At 37.2% G+C, this 23,555-nt stretch overlaps 1 pseudogene; it reads left to right on the top strand.

The window, feature by feature from the left end:
• Window positions 1-19,712: 19,712 nt before the first annotated feature.
• LOC143404295 (endoplasmic reticulum chaperone BiP pseudogene) lies at window positions 19,713-23,181 on the top strand (annotated as a pseudogene).
• Window positions 23,182-23,555: the final 374 nt, after the last annotated feature.

Raw genomic sequence — 23,555 nt, 5'->3', positions numbered from 1 at the left:
TCTTCTTCTTCTTCTTCTTCTTCTTCTTCTTTTATTTAGTTGAGAAGAACACAATACATTTATGAATCTATGTGTTAGGTGGTACTAGGAAATAAAGCCAGGGCCTTGTGTGTGAGAGGCAAGCATTCTATCAACTGAGCTATATCCTCTGCCCATTATTTATTTATTTTTATGTGCTGCTGAGAATCAAACCCAGGGCCTCACACTTGCTAGGTGATCGCTTCACAACTGAGCTTCAGTCAAAGCCACTTTAATATTTCTTAACCAAGGAGAATGATTGAAATTCTATATCATTCTAATTGATTGGAATTCTATTTTTTGATGTTTAAGATATTAACTTTGTGTGCCTTTAAAATGATACTTTATTGCCAGGTGTGATGGATGGTATGTGATGGTATGTGCCTACTTGGTAGGCTGAGAAGGCAGGAGGATTGGTGTTCAAAGCCAGCCTCAGGAACAGTGAGGCCCTAAGGAACTCAGGGAGGCCCTGTATCTAACCAAAATACAAAATATGGCTGAAGATGTGGCTCAGTGCTTGAGTGCCCTGAGTTCAATACCCAGCCCCAAGTCCCCAAAATTATACCTTCTGGCCTACATTGTTTTGTAATTTTATTGTTTGTTTAAACAAATTAAACAAAAGCTTAAAACTATCTCATGCAACACTTCACAGACTCTGTTCTGATCTATTTGTTCTCTTCAACTCCCCCTAAGGTGGCAGAATCTCACAAGGGTAACAGATATCCATGAGACTCTGTTGTAATTTCCAAGTATGTTATAACATGGGCACATGCTTTTACAATTGCTCATTTAATTTTTTAAAACTAAAACTAATGACACCCATGTGAGGACATGTCCTTTCCTAGCCATGGTATTTGCTGAACCTGAGGAGCCTACTGCCTTAGATCACATGACACTCCAATTCCACTTTTACAAGGACAAAATAATAATCAATCGAAGGCTTTCCCCCATAAGGGTGAGGTGTGCTTTTAGACTCCCCAGTACCCCCTTCCCAGGGGCTGGCAAAGGATGGGATAGTGGCCTTTTTCCTGGACCATTTTACAGGATACTTCTTCTTTCAGACTCCCCAGGAAGAGCATCCAGTCCCCACCCATGCTGCTCGAGCTGGCAGGGCACAGCCTGCTGAGTGACAAGTCTAGGGCCATTCTGGATGTGGAGGACCTGCCCATAGAGCTCTTCCCACCACTCTTTTTGGAGGCTTTCAGTAAGGGACACACTGAGGTCCTGAAGAAAATGGTCCAGGCTGGGCCTTTCACTTGCCTGCCCCTGGGGGCCCTGATGAGGAAGCCACAGCTTGACATGATCCAAGTGCCACTGGATGGGCTGGACATGCTGCTTGATCATCAGGATAGCCCCAGGTAAGGGGGACCCAGGTGGCCTGGAAGGGAACACCCTGGGGGCCCAAGAAACTGACCATGACTGATGGATCCAGGGAAAGTGGATGTTGAAGGGTGGACCAAGGCTTTCTTACTCTGCCAGCAAGGAGGGGTGTACAGGCCTTGGCCATGCTGAGCCGTATCTGCAAGTGGTTTCTGGATGTGGAGTTGCTTGTGGCAGCTATGGTGACCCATGATGGAGGCTGTACCTGCCCCTTCTTCAGCCTGTAGAAGTGGGGTGACACTAGGCTGGATTGGAGGGGAAAGGTGTGGAGAAGGGTGAGACAGAAGGAAGAAGTGGGGCAGGGAGCAACAGCTGAGAGGTGAAGGAAGGGGCCTCAGGCCTGAGACTCTGATTGCATCCCCGCAGGAGGTGGAAACTGCAGGTGCTGGATTTGCCTAATGTTCCCCAGAACTTCTGGATGATGTGGTCTGGAGCCATGTTTGGTGCCTGCTCACCAGAGGCCATGAAGAAGAATCAAACATTAAACATGGACCAGTAATGGCAGCTAAGCCACCCTTGAAGGTAGTCATAGACTTGTGCCTCACAGAAAGGCCCCTGAATGAATTCCTGACCTACTTGTTCCTGTGGTCACAAAGAGAAGGGACATGGTACACCTGTGTTGCAAGAGGCTGAAGATCTTTGAGAAACCCGCCAGCAACACCAGGAAGGTCCTGAGACTACTGCAGCTGGACTCTGTCCAGAAGGTGGAAGTGCACTGGACTTTGGCACCCTCCACCTTGGATGCTTGTGCTTCTTTCTTGGGCCTGATGAGGAACCTGAGGAAGCTGCTTGTCTCCCAGGTCCATGTGCCTGCCCACACCTCACCCAGAAGACCAGGAGCGGCTGCTTGCCCAGCTCACTTCAAAGTACCTCAGGATGGACTGCCTGCACCACCCTAAGGGCTGAGACTCAAGCTTGGAATAGACACCTCCACATACTGAAAGAGAAGAGAAGAAAACAGAACTCTGAGAGTAATTTGTTGTTTGTTTTGTTTTTTGTTTTCCTCTCTTCCATTTTATCCTCTTTCTTACTCCTCTACGGCTCCTTCTCTGGTCCTCACAATCCCAACATATGTGCAACCAAGAACTTTGTATGAAATAGAACTTTAAACTGAGTCACCAGAATAATATCATATAGAGGAATTGCATAAAACCCCCTTTTATATTTCTCTCTCTCTCTGTTCTCTTTTTTTCTTTTTATTATTCTTCCTCTCTTCTCCTCTTTCAACCTCCTAATTTTTTCTTCTTGTAATTTTCTGAATACATATACGTGTTTGTTTGTATGCATTCTACTGTCCTCCCACGTATTTGTCTCCCCTAAATTAACCTCCTGTCTACTCTCCTGTTACTAACACTCTTGATTAAAGTTCTCCTCCAAATTTCCTAAGTTTTATTAACCCCATTGCCCTCTTATCTTTCCCTGTTAACATATCATCAGACACCTGACTCCCAGTTCTCTGTCCACCACCAGAAAATGTACACCTTCTATGAAATTACTGATAATATTTTAAATTATAATTGAATCCAACACTAATGAATGAATCCAACATTACTAGACATTGAGAATAACTATAAATGTCTAAAGAGCAGTAATTTACACATAGAGATGTATTGTTGATATTGGGAACTGTAATCATTGTCCTTCCCCACAAAGGAGGGATCTTGGGATATACAAGAGCACTACAAATCTATACAATAAAAGCAATAGCACCAGTCCCACAGAGCAGGAAAGAAATGCCAGCAACATGAAAACACAAGGGAAGAAAATACCAGAAACAATTGAAAACACACATCATTAGAAGAATTATCAGAAACAGCAGAAAAAAATGACAGAGAAACATTTCAAGATTAATATTATTCAGATGTTTTGGAATCTCAAAGAAGACATTAGACAACAAATACAGACATTGAAAGATCACTTTGAAAATGAGCTACATAAACAAATCCAAGTAGCAAAAGATCACCTCTACAGGGAGATTGAGGTATAAAAAAAGAAAGAAAGAAAGAAAGAAATCCTTGAAATGAAATAAATAATAAACCGAATTAAAAGATCCTGGAACAATATATTTCAAACTCTGAAAGATAATGGGTTCCAACTTAAATATTGTATCCAGCAAAACTAAGCTTCAGATTTGAAGAAGAAAGAAAAACTTCCATGATAAACAAAGGTTAAAATAATTTACACCTAGAAAGTGAGCACTACAAAACATTCTTGGCAAAATATTTCATGAAGAGGAATTGAAAAACTACCATGAAAAACAGCAGAGGAAGGTAGTACACTAAACAAAAAACTAATCAAAGAGGAAACCAAGTCAAGTTAAGTAACAAAAATAAGCAAATATGGCTCAAAATGCAAACCATATATCAATAGTTACTCTAAATGTTAATGGCTGAAACTCACCAATCAAAAGACATAGGCTAGCAGATTGGATTTTAAAAAATGATCCAAGAATATGCTGCCTACAGGATTCTCATTTGATAGGAAAAGACATACACAGACTGAAGGTGAAAGGTTGGGAAAATCATACCACTCACATAGACTGAGAAAGCAAGCAGGGGTCTCCATACTCATATCAAATAAAGTAGACTTCAAGCTAAAGCTAATCAAAAGGGATAAAGATGAACATTACATACTGTTCAAGGGAACCATACACCAACAAGACTTAACAAGCATAAATACATATGCCACAAACAATGGTGCAAAAATGTTCATCAAACAACTCTTCTCAAGTTCAAGAGTCAAATTGACCTCCCATCACAATAATTTTGGGTGTCTTTAACCCACCTCTCTCACCATGAGACAGATCTTTCAAACAAAAGTTAAATAAAGAAACTGTAGAGTTCAATAATACAATAACTTAGACTTAAGTGACATATATAGAATATATCAACCAGCATCAAGCAGATACACTTTCTTCTCAGCAGCCCATGGATTTTTCTCAAAAATAGACCCTACCCTATGTCACAGGGCAACTTTTCACAAATACAAAGGAGTAGAGGTACTTCCATGCATTTTATCAGAAAATAATGGAATGAAATTGGAAATCAACAACACAGTAAACATTAAAAATTATGCATCACATTGAGACTGAACAATATGTTGCCGAATAATCAATGGGTTACAGAAGGCATCAAGGCAGACAATAAAAAAATTCTTAAAGGTAAATGAGAACACAGACACAACATAACAAAATCTCTGGGACACTATGAAAGCAGTACTAAGAGAAAAATTCATTGCATGGAATTCATTCCTTAAAAGAAGAAAAGGTAAACAAATAAATCACCTCACACTATACCACAAAGCCCTAGAAAAAGAAGAACAAATCAGCAGCAAAAGCAGTAGAAGGCAACAAATAATTAAAATGAGAGCTGAAATCAATGAAATCAAAACAAAAGAAACAATTGAAACAATTGACAAAACTAAAAGTTGGTTCTTTAAAAAAATAAATAAAATTGACAGACTCTTAGACATGCTAATGAAGAGAAGGAGTGAGAGAACTCAAATTACCAGCATACGTGATGAAAAGGCAATATCACAACAGACCCTACAGAAATACAGAAGATAATTAGAAATGATTTGGAAAACTTATCCTCTAATAAAATAGAAGACAGTGAAGGCATTGATAAATTCCTTTAGTCATATGATCTGCCCAGATTGAGTCAGGAAGATATACACAACTTAAACAGACCAATATCCTGTGAAAAAATGGAAGAAGCCGTCAAAAGAATTCCAACCCCAGAAAAGCCAAGGAACAGATGTATACACAATTGACTTCTACAAGAACTTTAAAGAAGAACTAATATCAACACTCTTCTCAGGAAATAGAAAAAAAAAAAAGAGAGAGTACTTCCAAACTCATTCTATGAGGCCAAAATCATTCTGATTCCAAAATCGGACAAAGACACGTCAAAGAAAGAAACCTTCAGACCAATATCTCTAATGAACATAGATGCAAAAATCCTAGATAAAATTCTGGAAAATCCAATGTAAAAACATATCCAAAAGATTGTGCACCATGATCAAGTGGAATTGATCCCAGGGATGTAAGGTTGTTTCATCATACAGAAATCGAATAAATGTAATTCATCATATGGATGGACTTACAGATAAGAATCATATGATGATCTTGATAGATGCAAAAAAAGCATTTGACAAAAGACCGCACCCCTTTTTGTTCAAAACACTAGAAAAACTAGGGATAAACAAAACATATCTCAACATTATAAAGGCTATCTATACTAAGCCTCAGGCCAATATCATTCTAAAGGGAGAACAACTGAAAGTATTCTCTCTAAAATCTGGAAAAAGTCAGGGATGCCCTCTCTGACCACTTCTATTCAACATAGTTCTTAAAACACTGGCCTAGATCAATTAGACAGAAGAAAGAAATTCCAGGAATAAACATAAGAAAAGAAGAACTTAACCTAGCACTATTTGCTGATTATATAATTCTATACAAAAAAGACCCCAAAAAACTCCATCAGAAAACTTCAAGAAATAGTAAATGAATTCAACAAAGCACCAGGATATAAAACCCAAACCCATAAATCAAAAGCATTTCTGTACATCAGTCACAAATCCTCTTAGCAGGAAATGAGGAAAACTATTCCATTCACAATATCCTCAAAAAAAAAAAAAGATACTTGAGAATCAACTTAACAAAAGATGTGAAAGAACTATACAATGAAAACTACAGAACCCTAAAGAGAAAAATAAAAAGAAGATCATAGAAGATGGAAAGATTTACCTTGCTTGTTTATGTAGGCAGAATTAAAATTATCAAAATGACTATATTACCAAAAGCACGATACAGGTTCAAAACAATTCCCATCCAAATCCCAATGGCATTCCTCATAGAAATAGAAAAATGCAATCATTAAATTAATGAAAAATAAGAAACCCAGAATAGATAGAGCAATTCTAAGCAGAAAGAATGAAGCAGGTGGTAACCCTATACTAGACCTTAAACTATACTACAGAGCAATAGTAGCAAAAACAGCATGGTATTGGCACCAAAAAAGGCTGCTTGACAAATGGTACACAATAGAGGACACAGAGACTTACCCACAAAATTTCAATTATCTTATATTAGACAAAGGTGCCAAAAACATGCACTGGAGACAAGAGAGCACTGGAGACAAGAGAGCACAAATTGTGCGGGGAAAACTGGAAATCCATATGCAACAAAATGAAATTGAACCCCTATCTCTCACCATGCACAAAACTTAACTCAAATGAATCAAGGACCTAGGAATTAAACCAGAGACTCTGTGTCTAATAGAAGAAAAAGAAGGCCCTAATATTCAGCATGTGGGATTAGGCCCCAAATTCCTTAATAAGACTCCTATAGCACAAAAATTAAAAAGAAGAATCAATAAATGGGATGGATTCAAACTAAAAATTTTATTCTCAGCAAAAGAAACAATCTGTGTAGTGAACAGAGAGCCTACATCCTGGGAGCAAATTTTTACCCCTTCCACATCAGATAGAGAACAAATCTCTAGGGTATATAAACACCTCAAGAAGCTAAGCACCAAAAAAATAAATAATCAATAAATGGGCCAAGGATCTGAACTGACACTTCTCAGAAGAGAATATAAAATCAATCAACAAATATATGAAAACATGCTCATCACCTCTAGAAAGCAGAGAAATGCAAATCAAAACTACTCTAAGATATCATCTCACTCCAGTCAGAATGGAAGCTATAATGAAGAAAAACAACAACAAGTGTTGGCAAGGATATGGGGGGGAAACGTACACTCATACATTGCTGGTAGGACTGCAAATTGGTGGAGCCAGTTGAGAAAGCAGTATAGAGATTCTTTGGAAACCTGGGAATGGAACCACCATTTGACCCAGCTATTCCTCCTCTCGCACTTTACCCAAAGGTCTTAAAAACAGCATATTGCAGGGACACAGCCACATCAATGTTTACAGCAGCACAATTCACAATAGCTAAACTGTGGAGCCAAACTAGATGTCCTTCAATCAATGAATGGATAAAAAAGTGGCATTTATACACAATGGAATATTACTCAACATTTAAAAAGAACAAAATCATGGCATTTGCAGGTAAATATATGGCTTTGGAGAAGATAATGCTAAGTGAAGTCAGCCAATTCCCAAAAGACAAATGATTAATGTTTTCTCTGATATAAGAGGAGTGACTCATAGTTGGGTAGAAAGGGAGAGCATGGGAGGATGAGATTAATTCTAGATAGGGAAGAGGGGTGGGAGGGAAAGGGAGGGGGAAGGGGAATAGCAAAGATGGTGGAATGTGATGGACATCATTATACAAAGTACATATATGAAGACTTGAAATGGGTGTCAACATAGCTTATCTACAAACAGAGATATGAAAAATTGTTGTTTATATGTGTATTAAGAAATGTAATGCAAAAAAATATAGTACATGTATAATGACACAAACTGACATGAACATAATTTATATCCAGGGATACAAAAAAAATGTGCTCTATATGTGTAATAAGAATTAAAATGCATTCCAGTTGTCATGTATTTTAAAAAAAAGCAATTTTAAAAAAAGAAATAGCTTCACTAAATACATGAGAGTCTACTTTTGGATTCTATTTTATTCTGTTGATTTGCATGTCTCTTTCTAGGCCAATATCTCAAATCTTGAATCCTGTAGGTCTACAGTGAATCTTAAGCAGTCTAAATTCTCTAAAATTTCTTTGGCTCTTCCATATCTTTAACATTTTCATATAAATTTTAGAATCAACTTGTTAATTTCTGCATAAAAACGTGCAGGGTTCTTCCAAAGTCCTATATACTCAGCAATAAAAGAGAATAAAATCATGGCATTTGCAGATAAATGGATGGTGCTGGAGAAGATAATGTTCAGTGAAGTTAAGCAATCCCAAAGAAACAAATGCCAAGTGTTCTCTTAGATATAAGGAGGCTGATTCATCGGGGGTAGGGAGGGGAGAACAAGGGAAGCATATACCAACTCTAGAGCAGAGGGGTGGCAGGGAAGGGAGAGAAAATGGAGTTAGAAATCATGGTGGAATGAGATGGTCATCATTGTGCCAAATACATGTATGGAGACAAAAATTGGTATGAATATACTTTGTATATGACCAGAGATGTGAACTATTATGCTCTACATGTGTAATATGAATTGTAATACATTCCACTGTCATAAGTAAATAAAAAATAAAAAATGTGTGTTTTATAACAGATCAATAAATGAGATTTTTTTCATGTTACAAATGCAAAATAATAGCTTTTTGTAATATATAAAAAATCTCAAAGTCTAAAAATTATTCCAAGTATAATATCATGTGGTATATGTTTTTTGTCATTTTACCCTTCTTACATACTAACATTTCTGTTGTAGGACCATGTTCCCTTGGAACATTTCAGCAACCATTAATGGCAAAAGCAGCTGCCACCCATAAGTTCAGAAAATGGATATTTTCTGCAAGATGTAGATACTGTGAATGCATTGTCATATTCCAAGGTGTTAAATGCAAAGTTTTAAGATCTTTTTGGAATCACAATTTTTAATTTTCCTAAATACTTTTTTTGTTATGATCTTGCTTATTTGGAGACATGTGTATGTGCGCACGCACACACACATGTGTATGTGCGCACGCACACACACACACACACACACACACAGACACACATATATATTTGTTTGTTTGTTTGTGCTCCTGAGAACTAAATTCAGAGTCTTGTGCATGCCACACAAGCACTCTACCCATTCTTAAAATTGTGTTTTGAAATGGGTCTTGCTAGATTGGGCTGGCCTTCAACTTGTGATCTTCCTTTTTCAACCCCTCAAGTAGCTGCAATCATAGGCATATGCCATCACACCTGGCTCTGCCAGTACATTTTTTAATAAAGTCCCACAGTTTATTTCTAGTTTTATACTTTGTTTCGCTGTTAAATGTAATTCAAAAACCACAAGTACTACTTTTTAACTTATTTTTATCATTATTAGTCTGCCTGTACTTTACTTAGTTGTGAATAATTTTAAGGTGTGTCAATCATCTTTCAAAAAACATTTTCTTTTAGTGTCTTCTTGTCTGCCATAAAAAATGCATGGTAAACTTAGCCATTGTTTGTGGACATCAGAAACTTCAGGAGAAAACTCACTTATTTAAAGCAGAATTCTCACACATTGCCAAAAAGGAGCCAGATGGCATTCTTTTCATAATAAAAATGTGCTCTACAGAGATTGAAAAGACAGCCTTGTGTTTAGAAGTATGTTGTTAACTCTTAACACTCTAAAAACATAAATGCCTTTTTCATTTGTTTTAATGAAAAAGAGACTTTAAGAAAATCAGCACACTCCCTTTGTAATAACTGAATTTATTCAGATTTATTTGAAAAATGTTTATTTATTTGATTCAACTTGTATTTTTTTAAATACTAATAAAAATTGAAGTAGATCCATCAACTCTGTTTAGGTGTCTGTATTTAGCCCTTTGTACTAAAGTAAAATATTGCATACTGTTTTTCTTTTCTCTTCAAGGGAATTTATCTTGTCAGTGGCAACAAGGCAAAAATGGCAAGACTGTGTCAAGCTCTGGAAAACAGTAGGCATTTAGTAGATCTGTCCCAATTTACTTCACATGATATCTGTGAAGTGTTAAAATTACACCTTTAACAGGTTAAATTTTTATTCTAAACCTATCATCAAATAAAAAGAGAAAAAATATTTTATTTTTCATATAAATATTGCTCCCCCAATTATTCTAAGATTTTATAATGATGTACTTTGATGTGGATATATTTCCATGCAGTATTCTGGCCACTCCATGAGCTCTGTCAGTTGTGAGCACTTTAGTTCTTGGAACTTTTCTTTATTTTTATTGCCCATTTTCCCATCCACCCTCTGTCTTTGTAATTTGCACTTGAAGCTCTTGTTTGGAGATGTGTGTGTGTGTGTGTGTGTGTGTGTGTGTGCACATACACAACACACATATGAATATTCATAATTTTTTTTGTAATCCTGGGAATTAAAAATTCAGGGTCTTGCACTTGCTTGGCAAGCATACATGTTCTCTACTTCCCTCAACTTTCCTGTATTGTCCTTTTTTTTAAAATATTTTTTTTAATATTTATTTTTTAGTTCTTGGTGGACACAACATCTTTGTTGTTTGTTTGTGGTGCTGAGGATCAAACCCGGGCCACACACATGCCAGGCGAGCGTGCTACCACTTGAGCTACATCTCCAGCCCAATTGTCCTTTTTTTATTCAAAACCTTTCTGAGACATTTCCTTGTCTTTTTCTTCTTAACTAATGTAAAATACTCCATTTGTGAGATCATGTTTTAATTTTCAAGAAGTCTGATTTTCTATTCCTTAGATAACATTTTTTAAAAGATTATATTACGCTTTTTATTGTGGATATTCATCAATTTTTCTCGTTAAGGATGCTTTTCTCTATTTAGCCTCTAACCTTTGTAGAAATACAATGTCACCCTTATATATAACATTAAGTTTTTTATAGCAACATAAAATTTAAAAATTAGGTGAAGTAATTTTTAATATATCATTTAACATTTTGAATATCTAGTTTTTTAAATTATGAGGCATTTTGTTTATTTGTGTTGCAGCTCTTCTTCTTTTAAATCTGGTATCTATTTTTCATTTAGAGCACATCTCAATTTAGATCAGTTGCATTTTCAGTACCCTTTCACCATATCTGACTGGTTGCCAGAAAATTGACAGCATTGTTTTAGACCTTCAATTTGTTCTTTTTCTAACCGTTTTGAATTTTTATCTTTCATTGTGTTTGGTTATGTTAAAGTTTGGACTTGAAATCGCTTTGGAAGCACTTGAAGCATGTGTATCAAGGCTTTTAAAAAACTTTGAACTTTTCTATAAAGTGGTCTAGGTAGACTGTTTGGTATATGCCTAACTACATGTCTCTAGTTCCCTGTTCTGGCACTGGTGTGATCCTTCAGGAAGGCACTTTTTATTAATTGTAGATGGACACAATACCTTTAGTTTATTTCTTTATTTTTATGTGGTGTTGAGGATCAAACCTAGTGCCTCACACATGCCAGATGAGTGCACTACCACTGAACCACAACCCCGATTCCCCAGGAAAGGGTTTTTTCCTTGTCTAGAGATTTAGTACCAATACTGTGGGAGCTGGGGTGCCTAAGGTGACTGTAGGATCTGTGCTTTCAGTGTGCATATACCCAACAAATCCCCATTGGAAGACAGTTACTTCTCTGTGCCTTATGTTAGGCATTGCCTCAATTTAGAGAGCCTCTGTATCACATTCCTCAGAGAAAAAATTTCAAGAGTTTTAGGAAGAAGATTGCTCTAGTATATGGAGTGGAGACAGGATTCTATTGAGAGCTAAGCTTTCTCAGTGAGTCTACCTGCAACCTAACCCAAGATCAACCTAACCTAAACCTGGTAGTGATTGTCCATGTCCCTTTAGGATTCTGAAAATCATGTTGAGTGACAAAGGGTCAACTCTCTTGTAAATGCTGCATCAGGACTTGTTCATCTGCTCTTCTACTTGTGAATTTTGTTACTTTTTGTTTTCTCTATTTTCCTAGTCCTTATGAGCCTACAGCATCTTAGTGGGGTTGCAGGAGGGAAAGAAATTAATTATAAATTGCTGGATCTACAATGTTCGCCCAGGAAAGCATTGATAACTCTTTAATCACATTTTATAGACACCTCAATTGAGAAATGGAGGTTAATTCCTTTGAATGACTGGAAGTCTCATAATGTGTCATCCTTAATCTTGTTTAGTCAGTCAGGGAGAGGAGATGAATAGGGTCCAATATAATAAACTTGCATTCTGTTGAGAAATTTTGTATGTCTAAGACTTTCATTCTGAAAGTGTGTTCAGTTCTTGCAACATTGTCAGAGAGTATCCTTTATTTGACTCAATGATGTAAAGCTCCAACAGGTAAAGTGACTTGCTTCAGATCTCAGAGTGGTGAAGATAGAAACTGATCACAGGGCAAAACCCTAAATTGCCACAGATAATATAGGACATCAGGTAGCTAAATGTTCACTGAATTTTCTATTGTAGATCAGTAGAAACATTGAAATTCTTATGACAGTGGATATTTCTTGCAAAAACTTTTTCTTTTATCTATTCATGGCAAATCAGCCTGTTTTAAAGATTTATGAGATGTTGACAGTATAGTTTTGTAGGTCATATTATCTTGTGCTGATCTTCATTCATGCCCAAGTAAAATCTGGGCCCTGTATCACTTTGATATTTTTATCCCTTACTCATAAAATCCATGCCTTTTCTGATTTATTTTTTTGATTTTGTGCACTATCCTATGTTTGTTCCAGTAAAACAGCTGAAGATCATGCTATATGGGGGGGCAGATGTGAGTATAATGTGTTTAGAATAAACATGAAGACTTTTAAAATCCTATCATGAAGCTTAAAGTATAAAATTCATTTAAAGTTTAGAATTTCACTCATTATCTATTAATTTGTTACTACCATAAATAAAATTTATAGTCAAAATTTTGATTTGCTTTCTAAGCCAATTCCTTACCAAACACATGTATTTTATGGGAAGGGATGAAGCTCAGTACTAGAGTGCTTGCCTATCATGCTTGAGGTCTTATGTTCAATCCCCAGTACTGAAAAAAATGAATAAATAAATACAGATTGTCTTTAGATTTTGTTGGGGGACATGCTAAATAATTTGAGTAACTCTCACAGTTGAGTATAAGAAAAAAAACAGTTGATTTTTTTCAAAATATTTATTTTTTGATTGTAGCAGGATGCAATACCTTTATTTTATTTATTAATTTTTATGTGCTGCTGAGGATGAAACCTAGGTCACGCATGTGCTAGGCAAGTGCTCTACCTCTGAGCCACAACCGCAGCCCAAAGGTATTTTTAATATAATTTTATTTCTTTAGCTACCAGAATCATTGGTTTTATTCCAATGGTACCAGGAATTTATGGAGCTTGCAAACGTCATTCAACAGATTAACGAAGAACAGGACACAAAAAGGGTCAACAATGAAGACAACACATACCCAAACATTTGTATGAAAATCAACCAAACTCTTCTCAAAACCAAGGACCTTCTAAGACAATTGCTACCATCCAATTTTAAGACTCTACAATACCTGTCATTCATCTTAAGTGGTAAGAATTTTTATACCATCTTAACCATTTTTAATTGTACAGGGCAATAGTATATAGTACATTTATATTGTTGTGGTATAATTTTCAAAATGATTTTTAGGATGTTTTTATTATGTGTTGGGAAAGGGAGACATTGAATATATGTTCATGCAGCAAACATGGTTCTCTCAGATGCCTCCTGTGTGCCAGACTCTGGATGGGGAAACTACGATTAAAACACAGGGTTTCTACTATTTGTGGGCTCATCATATTGGGGAACAGACCTGTATATAACCAGAGTATATCATCATCCTTTTTCTTTTAGCTGTGCACAGCTTGCAGGCATGCATAGAAAGTTTTGGGGGTAGGGATAGAGCAGAAGAGGCAAAAGCCCTTGAGTTCAACTTTAAGAACTGTGTGATGATTTGGTAGAGAATGTGCAGAACAGCATACTAGGCAGAGGGTAACAGACATGGAGACACAAGAAATCATTTTGCATTTGGAAAATTTGATTTCATTAGGATACAATATAGCAAGCAGTAGCAGGAACTGTGCTACCCTTCCTAGAAGCCTGATAAGAAAATCTTACCTACCTGGCAGATGAGTTGATCATATTGTTTCTGTACTCACTAAGGAACTTGGCATCAGGAATTTTACATATTCAGATTTGCCTGCTAGACATTTCTGACAGCAATTCAGATCTCCTTTTTAATATTTTGTTTAAATTTATTTTGGGGGGGCTGGAGTTTTGGCTCAGAGGTAGAGCATGTGTAAAGCCCAGGGTCCGAAGCTCAGCACCACATAAAAATAAATAAATAAAATAAAAATTTTAAAAATACATATTTTTTTTAGTTTGAATCAGTTATACAAGACAGTAGAATGTTTTTAATCCATTGTACACAAATGGAGCAGAAATGTTCTTTTCTCTGTACATGATGTGGGCACATCTCATGTGCCCTCTTACATATACCTAAGGTAATGATGTTTGTCTCATTCCACCATCTTTCCTACCACATACCCCTCCTCTTCCTTCCCTCCCCTGTGGCCAATAAATGTTCCTCCAGCACCAAACACCCACTTATAGATCAGCATTTATTTATCAGAGAGAATATTTGGCCTTTGGTTTTGGGGGATTGGCTTATTTCATGGTATTCACCAACTCCATCCATTTACCTGTAAATGCCATTATTTTATTCTCTTGTAATGCTGAGTAAGAATTCATTATGTATATATATATCAAAGGTTTATTTTTATCTATTCATCTGTTGAAGGCCTCAAATTATTCCATAAAATAGAAAAGGAGGAAACCCTTCCAAACTCATTCTGTGAAGCTAGTATCACCCTAATACCCAAACCAGCCAGAGAAACATCAAGGAAAGAAAATTTCAGATCCATATCCTTGATGAACATAGAAGCAAAAATTCTCAATAAAATTCTGGAAAATCACATAAAAAACATATAAAACAAACAATTCACCATGATCAAGTTGTGTATTCCATGGTTGCAAGGTTGGTTCGATGTACAGAAAACAATAAATTTAATTTATCACACCAATAAACTTAAAAAGAAGAATTCTATGATAATATTAATTGATGCAGAGAAAGCATTTGACAAAACACAGCATCTTTTCATGTTTAAAACGTTAGAAAAAGTATGGGTACTAGGAACATACCTCAACTTAGTAAAAGCTCTCTATGCTAAACCTAAGGCTAATATCATTCTAAATGAAGAAAAATTGGAAGCATTCCATCTAAAAATTGTTCAATGTAATCCTTGCTTCTATAGCCAGAGCAATTAGATGAAAGAAATTCAAAGGAGTACAAATAGGAAAAGAAGAACTCAAACTATCATTCTTTGCCAATGATATAATTTTATAGTTGGATGATCAAAAAAACTCCACCAGAAAACTTCTAGAATAATAAATGAATTTGGCAAAGTAGCAGGATATAAAATCAATACCCATAAATTAAATGCATTTCTATACATCAGTGATGAATTCTCTGAAAGACAAATAGCAAAACTACCACATTCAATATATATATATATATATATATATATATATATATATATATATATATATATATATATATATATATATGCAGCTTCTTTACCCATACACATAAAGCTAGTATCATCCTGATAGCTAAACAGTGCAAAGAGAGATTTCCTTGGATAGTCATAGAAATAACAAGCTGAGAGTGTTTGAAGTAAAACCAGAAAATTGATGGTGGCCATAGAATAGAGAGATGTTCATGAGAAAGAGTCATCTAGGCTAGAAAACTAGCTGTGGTGGCTGGGAGTGTGGCTAGTTTAAAAACACTTGCCTAGCACATATTAGATACTGGGTTTAATACTCAGCACTGCATAAAAATAAATAAATAAAATAAAGGTATGTGTCCATCTCTAGGTAAAAATTATTAAAAAAAAAAGAAAGAAAGAAAACTAACTGGGCAGTGAGAGAGAAATTGACAGTGCTTTTTCAGTTTCCAGTATAAGAAATGGGGAGTATATCCCACATACAAAGATGGAGCAATTTTTAGGGGTATTTTTCTTTCTTCTGCTACTAAGAGTTCAGTAGTTCCTTCTACTTACATGCATTTTATCCTAATATAGTGCCTTGAAACTCAGTTTGGTGTGTGGTAAGTATCATAATGAAACAAAGAATTCTTTCCCTAGACCCACCAAACTTGACCCTTGACAAACCCTTTCTAGTCTTCTACAGCCTGAGTTTTCTTAACCCTTCTCAAGTCATAGTAAACTACCATTAAAGACCTCTATTAGGCAAATCTCATACGTTTGATGTATTCTTCTTTTCAGGGTTGTAGAACATTCTAAAGAAAAGCTGATGGACTCAAAAAACTTGGGGTGATATTTGGACCCTGTCTCATGAGGCCCAGGCCTACAAACACTCCTGATACCATCTCCTCCTCCAATGCTGCATATGCCAATCAGGCCCTGTTGGTAGAGTTCCTCATTACCAACACACAGATGATCTTCGATGGGTCGCTAGAGTCACAAAATGTTCCATGTAGTACTTATGTTGTTGAACCTCGAGTGGGTAAAAGCCCTCCTTCCAAACCCATAATATCAACAGAACATTCCACAAAGTCACAATATTTTTCTACAAAGCAAGTGAGTTTTGACCATTATAGAATTGCATTAAATTTGTGATGTTTATGTTAACAAGTTAATAGTCTTTGAACTGTTTGTTTTGAGATGTGTTTTGCTTTTAGTTTAAAACTTTTCTTGTATCAATAGGATAGCCACACTGCAGATATTGAAATTGAAAATTTTGAATTGGCTACATCATTTGAGGAATCAGAATGCAAGCAAAATGCATTGGAAAAATGGAATGCATGACTCATTGGTGAGTGGTCATGTAACATATATGTTTGCATATTTCAAACCTTGCCAAGAAGTCATGATTAAAATCCAAGGTGATTGCTGGGCTTGTAGCTCAGTGGTAAAACGCTTGCCTCAGCATGTGTGAGGCCATGAGTTGGATCCTCAGAACCATATAAAAACAAAAAAATAAAGATAAAAATATTGTATCCATTTACAATTCTCATTCTTTAAAAAAAAAGGTAAATTAAGTTGAGGTTGGTTCAAAATTTAAGGTTTTATTAGTAAACTTTGCTAGCCATTGAGAAAGTTTAATGAACGTCTTTTAAATGAATATCATGCTTTGTTTATTTCTTGTGAAAGATATTTTGAAATTAATAAATTATTTCTGTTCTCTTTCTGGAATTTGTTTTCACCTTTACTTCTTTGTCATCAATTAAAGTCAAAGGAGAAAAAAGCTATACTTCTGAAACTCAAAAAAATATACTCCTAAAGTTTTTTGATGTCCCTTTACCTGTGGCCTAACTTTAGCACATTAAGCACACATGTTTTCCATTTTCTTGGCTCCAGTCTTTTTGTTCACTGTTTTTTGATTATTTTATATTAGTGAATGGTTTCTGGTAAGGGGGTTGAAAACCTTCCATTCATTACTGCTTCAGTAGAGCTAAATCCAAATTTTTCAACATATAGCAATATATGCTAAATTTGATATATTAAATTAATGAAATATCAATGAGTGTAGCCTGAGAAAGTCTGAAAACAAAGACAGTGCATTACCTCTGTGAAAAAAAGCACTGAACTCACTGATTCCATTTATCTGATTTGATCTTTTTTTTTTTTTTAAGAGAGAGAGAGAGAACTTTAATATTTATTTTTTTTAGTTATCGGCAGATACAATATCTTTTGTTTGTATGTGGTGCTGAGGATCAAACCAGGGCCACACGCATGCCAGGCGAGCGCGCTACTGCTTGAGCCACATCCCCAGGCCCAATGATTTGATCTTATTAGCACTTCTATGTTATCAATCTTGGCCTCATTTAAGCCATAGCTAACAGTCTCAGGAAGGTAAATAATGCCAAGGGTCATGTCCCTAAATTATTGTTGATTTAGGATTTGAACCTCATCCTGTATCATTCCTAAATGTAACCTTGTTTTTCAGTCAAAGCAAATTGGATTTCCAGGTAGGTATAGTAATAACAATAAATAATTTTAAAATATTTGAAGTTTTCATCACATACCAGGTAATTCTGAGCCTTTTATTTAGTAGATCATTAACACCACATGTCAACATATATCCACATAGGAATTGGTCTTGACACAAGAAGGCAGGTAGGGCTAGTGCACTAGATTTTCCCAGGGCAGAACTGGAGCAGGAGTTGAGCCAGCACCCAGGCAGCTGGCTGCAGAGCCTGCACTCTTCATGGTGCTAGAAGTTCTGCAGGAATGTAAATATGTTCTGGTGTTTACCATCCAATCACAATGCCTCAGCTCCCTTCTATCAATGTGGAGAAGGGTCCAGGGCAGAAAATCATGTGAGCACTGCCTGGGAACCAGAGAAGAGAGGCCAGCAGCCTCAGGTGAAGACGAATGTCAGATGAGATGATGACTTGCAAGTGATGCTGGTATGCACCTGTCTGAAAACCACTGCCCAAGGATATGGGAGAAGGACCAGGTGGCAGGGATGAGGACTTTAGGCTATGAACATGGCCATTGGAAAGCCATCAGACCACTGGCAAGGCACACAGTTGTCTGAGGTTTCCCAGGAGGGAGATGAGGATCATGGCCACAGGGCTGCACCTTTCTAGTAACAGGAGCTTCTGGGGTACATTCAGCAAAGACAGAGTGTGAGGAGCTAGGGTTCTAGGTGAGAAAACAGGGACCTTGGTACCAGACTAGAGGAGAAAGAGAAGGAGTTAAATCTGGAGTCTTCAGGACCAGTAGCACAATGGCAATTTTGACAGCTCTTCAACCTTCCTTTGACCAGAGAATGTTGCCATGTATTGGTGGATCAGCTGGGAGAGCATCCAAGTCCTCTCTGGTGTGTTGCCCTCAGTATGGAAAGAATGTATCTGTGAAGCAGATTGATTGACAAGAAAAGTCCTTGGGATTCACGACATGAATTTGGTTGGTGTACAGAATAGTGTTACTGTTCTAGAGTTATCATTGTCTGCCTATTGAAATCAGGAATGTTCTAACCCAGAAAGTAATCATTCATGGGTAGTAAGTATATTAAAACAAGGTACTTCAGAAAGTGTTATTTTTTAAATTTTATGTGCTTTGTAGCTAATTGTTCTATTGATTTAGATAAATTTTAAAAAGTAAAGATTTAATTCAAAATGAGCCTTTAATACTGTATGGATTTTTAATTCCTCTGCATAGATGACTGAGAATATCATGTAGGAAAAAACATGTAAGGCTATATTTTTTGAGAGAGTGCCCATTTATAAATAACCACACTTCCTTATTAACCAAGCTCCATGAAATTAAAAAAAAAAAACTCTTCTTTTTCAGATAACAAACAACTTGAATCATCATCCCAAAAGATGGATGATATGTGTAAAACCACAAAACCACTTAGTCTGAAATCTGATGTGGCAACAAATGATATACAGAGGCCTATGCCAAGCACCAAGATCAGACATTTCCATTTGCCTATAGATAGGTTCCATATTGCAAGCTCTCCAAATGAGAGAAACAGAAGAAATGTGGGAAATGTGAATTCAGACAAGTTTTGCCAGAATCTTACTTTTGAAGTACTTAATAGAAAAGATACCCCTACTACTGCTGGTTTCCAATTTAATGGCTTTGATCAGCAGATTACACAAAAAACTCAAGAACAACAATGTGAACCAAAGAACTTAACTGGCATGAGTGCAGTGATTGTGCCAAGTGCACTCCAGGAAAAAATCACAATGAACTTCAGGGTTAGTGGTGACCATTCCAGCGATGCCACACAGCCCAACACGCCAGCCAGTTCAGCAAGAGAGGCATCAGATAGACATTCCTCTCATTCTCACCATCTTGCTCCTGCAAGAGCACCCAGAATACTGCAGCCCCATCTTGGGACAACATTTTACAAACCACCTACCCTGACCAGCAAAGTCAGGGGAACTGAGGAGGGACCAGCTTCACCTTCAGCAGCAGTGTCTCCTAGCACAGCTCTTACTCCCCTGAGTCATGTGGAGCAATCTGTTCCAGAGGCAGACAGCACATCAGCTTATGCTTTGAAGGCAGCTGCTGAGCCTAAAGAGAACTGTGAGGAGGTTGGCCTGCCTGACATGAATCCAATGTGCCAAGGACTCAGGCTCAAAGAAATTGAAGAGTTATAAGACCTTGAAATTGAAATGCCACAGATTGTGTAGGGTTGTCAAAATTCAGTTTTTCTTTTTCTTGTTTCATTTTTTGGTATTGTGTTTATTTTAGGAAAGAATGTTGTGACAGAACCCTTTTGTATAGGATGGCCAAAGTGTGTATTTTGCCTTTTGGCTTTGTATTGTGTTTGCTAGTCATATAGAATGGTAGTGTTTTAGTCATATAGAATGATAGTGCCTCACTGGTATTGTCTTTAAATTCTGTGGTTTTGAAGTTGTGCATAAAATAAGTATTATAATTTTAAATTTCAAATGATTTTCTCTATATAATGATCCACGTAAATGAATCCTTAATGTATGGTATTGTTCTCAACAAATAGGGGCAATAGGGGAAAATGAGTTTTTTTTTTGGAGCAAATCTGGTGCTGATTCATAAAATGCTTCTGAATGCAAGTACCTGAAAAATGTTGATTGGGTATGAATACATTTCTTCACACATAACGTTCTAGTGCATCTTTGACCACTTGTGCTGTTATAGTATGTTTGGAAGCATTGGCAATTCACTTAACTTTTTAATATTTACATAGTGGCCAAAATGCTTGTGAATCTATATTTAACTACTTGTCAATTTTTACATATGGTAGTCAATACAATTGTAGAAATAAAATGCACTTCAATACTAAAAAGTTTGAGACATTGGCATGCCGCAGTTTGGCTGCAGCAAAATAACCGGGGGGTGACAAACTACTTGTGTACGTTGATACAGAAGGAATGGGAGCCGTTTATTGTAGGACAGGAGCGGTATTTATACATTCCACACAGCCTAATTAACATAAACTAGATACAGTAGTCAACCAATAAGGAATCTCCACACTTAATGGCTCACTGGAGTTACTTCACAAACCACTCCCTCTGGCATTTTGCCAGGCGCCATCCAGACTTGTTTACAGACTGTAACATTGGCAGAGACAACACAGATAGACAGAGTTGAGGTGTCTCAGTGTGACAGACCCGTAACCTCTCTGCTCTTAGCTGCGGCCTGTTGCTGGATTGCCTGGTTCTTCTTGCTGTCTCTTTCTCTGGCTGCTGACTGAGAGCAAGAGGCCAACAGCTATGGCAAGATGAAGCTCTCTCTGGTAGCTGGGGTGCTGCATAGCAGCCCTGGCTGAGGATGAGGACAAGAAGGAGGACATGGGTACCGTGGTTGGCATCGACCTGGGGACCACTTATTGTTACATCGGGGTGTTCAAGAATGGCCATGTGGAGATCATCTCCAATGATCAGGGAAAATTCATCATTCCATCTTATGTGACCTTCACCCCTGTAGGGGAATGTCTGATCAGCGATGCATCCAAGAATCAGCTCACCTTCAATCCTGAGAACAGAGTCTTTGACACCAAGGGGCTCTTGTCTGCACTTGGAATGACCTGTCTGTGCAGCAAGACATCAAGTTCTTGCCTTTCAAGGTGGTTGAAAAAAAAAAAAAAACCAAACCATACATTCAGGTTGATATTGGAGGTGGGCAAACTAAGACATTTGCTCGATAAGAAATTTCTGCTATGGTTCTCACTAAAATGAAAGAGACTGCTGAGGCTTACTTGGGAAAGAAATTTACCCATGCAGTTGTTACTGTACCAGCCTATTTTAATGATGACCAGCAGCAAGCAACCAGACATGCTAGAACTATTGCTGTCCTGAATGTTATGAGGATCATCAATGAGCCTACAGCAGATGCTATTACTTATGGCCTGGAAAAGAGGGAGGGAGATAAGAACATCCTGATGTTTCATCGGGGTGGTGGAACCTCTGATGTGCTTCTTCTCACCATTGACAATGGTGTCTTCGAAGTCATGGTCACTAATACTGATACTCATGGGGTGGAAAAGACTTTGACCAGCATGTTATGGGTCAAGCTGTACAAAAGAAGACTGGCAAAGATGTTAGGAAAGAAAACAAAGCTGTGCAGGATCTCTGGCATGAAGTAGAAAAGGCCCAGCAGGCCCTGTCTTCTCAACATCAAGCAAGAATTGAAATTGATTCCTTCTGTGAAGGAGAAGACTTTTCTGAAACCCTGACTTGGGCAAAATTTGAAGAAGTAAACATGGACTGTTTCAGTCTACCATGAAGCCTGTTCAGAAAGTACTGGAGGATTCTGACTTGAAGAAGTCTGATGTTGATGAGATTGTTCTTGTGTGTGGCTCTACTCAAATTCCAAAGATTCTGCAACTTGTTAAAGAGTTCTTCAATGGTAAAGAGCCGTCCTGTGGCATAAACCCAGATGAGGCTGGTGTATATGGTGCTACTGTCCAGGCTAGTGTACGCTCCAGTGATCAAGATACAGGTGACCTAATACTTTTTGAAGTATGTCCCCTGACACTTGGAATTGAAACTGTGGGAGGTGTCATGACCAAGCTGATACCAAGGAACAATGTGGTACCCACCAAGAAGTCTCAGATTGTTTCTACAGCTTCTGATAATAAACCTACCATTCCAATCAAGGTCTATGAAGGTAAATAAGCCCTGACAAAAGACACCCACCTTCTGAGTAGATTTTATCTCACTGGAATTGCTCCTGCTCCCCAGGGGGTCCCTCAGATTGAAGTCACTTTTGAGATAGATATGAATGGTATTCTTTGGGAGACAGCTGAAGACAAGTGTACAGGGAACAAAATTGACTGACAACTGAAGAAATTGATATGAAGTTTGCTGAGGAAGACAAAAGACTCAAGGAGTGCATTGATACTAGGAATGAGTTTGAAAGCTACACTACTCTCTAAAGTATCAGATTGGAGATAAAGAAAAGTTGGGAGGCAAAGTTTCCTCTGAAGATAATGAGACCATTGAAAAAGCTGTAGAGGAAAATATTAAATGGATGGAAAACCACCAAGATGTTGACATTGAAAACTTCAAAGCTAAACAGAAGGAACTAGAAGAAATTGTTCAGCCAATTATCAGCAAACTCTATGGAAGTGCAGACCCTCCCTGGACTGGTGAAGAGGATACAGCAGAAAGAAAAGAGTTGTAGACAGTGATCTGCTAGTGCTGTAATATTGTAAATACTGGACTCAGGAACTTTCATTAGGAGACAATTGAGAGAACTTAAATCTCGAATGTACTTGGAATCTTCACCTCAGAGTGGAGTTGAAAATGCTATAGCCCAAGTGGCTGTTTACTGCTTTCCATTAGCAGTTGCTCACATGTGTTGGGGTGGAGAGAGAGAAGGAATTGGCTATCTTAAAAACTTGATATAAAAATGTGGGTCAGGATGTATGTTCACCTCAGAAATGTTCTATTTAATGATTTGGTCATGCACATCTCGTGTAGGAGTGTTTTTCTACCATAAGTCACACCAATAAACGTTTGTTATTAAAAAAAATACTAAAAAGTTTGGAACTGTCA

Source organism: Callospermophilus lateralis, chromosome 7 (assembly GCF_048772815.1).
Source record: "Callospermophilus lateralis isolate mCalLat2 chromosome 7, mCalLat2.hap1, whole genome shotgun sequence".
Lineage (NCBI taxonomy): Eukaryota > Metazoa > Chordata > Mammalia > Rodentia > Sciuridae > Callospermophilus > Callospermophilus lateralis.
Note: the sequence above shows the minus strand (reverse complement) of the source record. Positions and strands in the feature narration are given on the sequence as shown.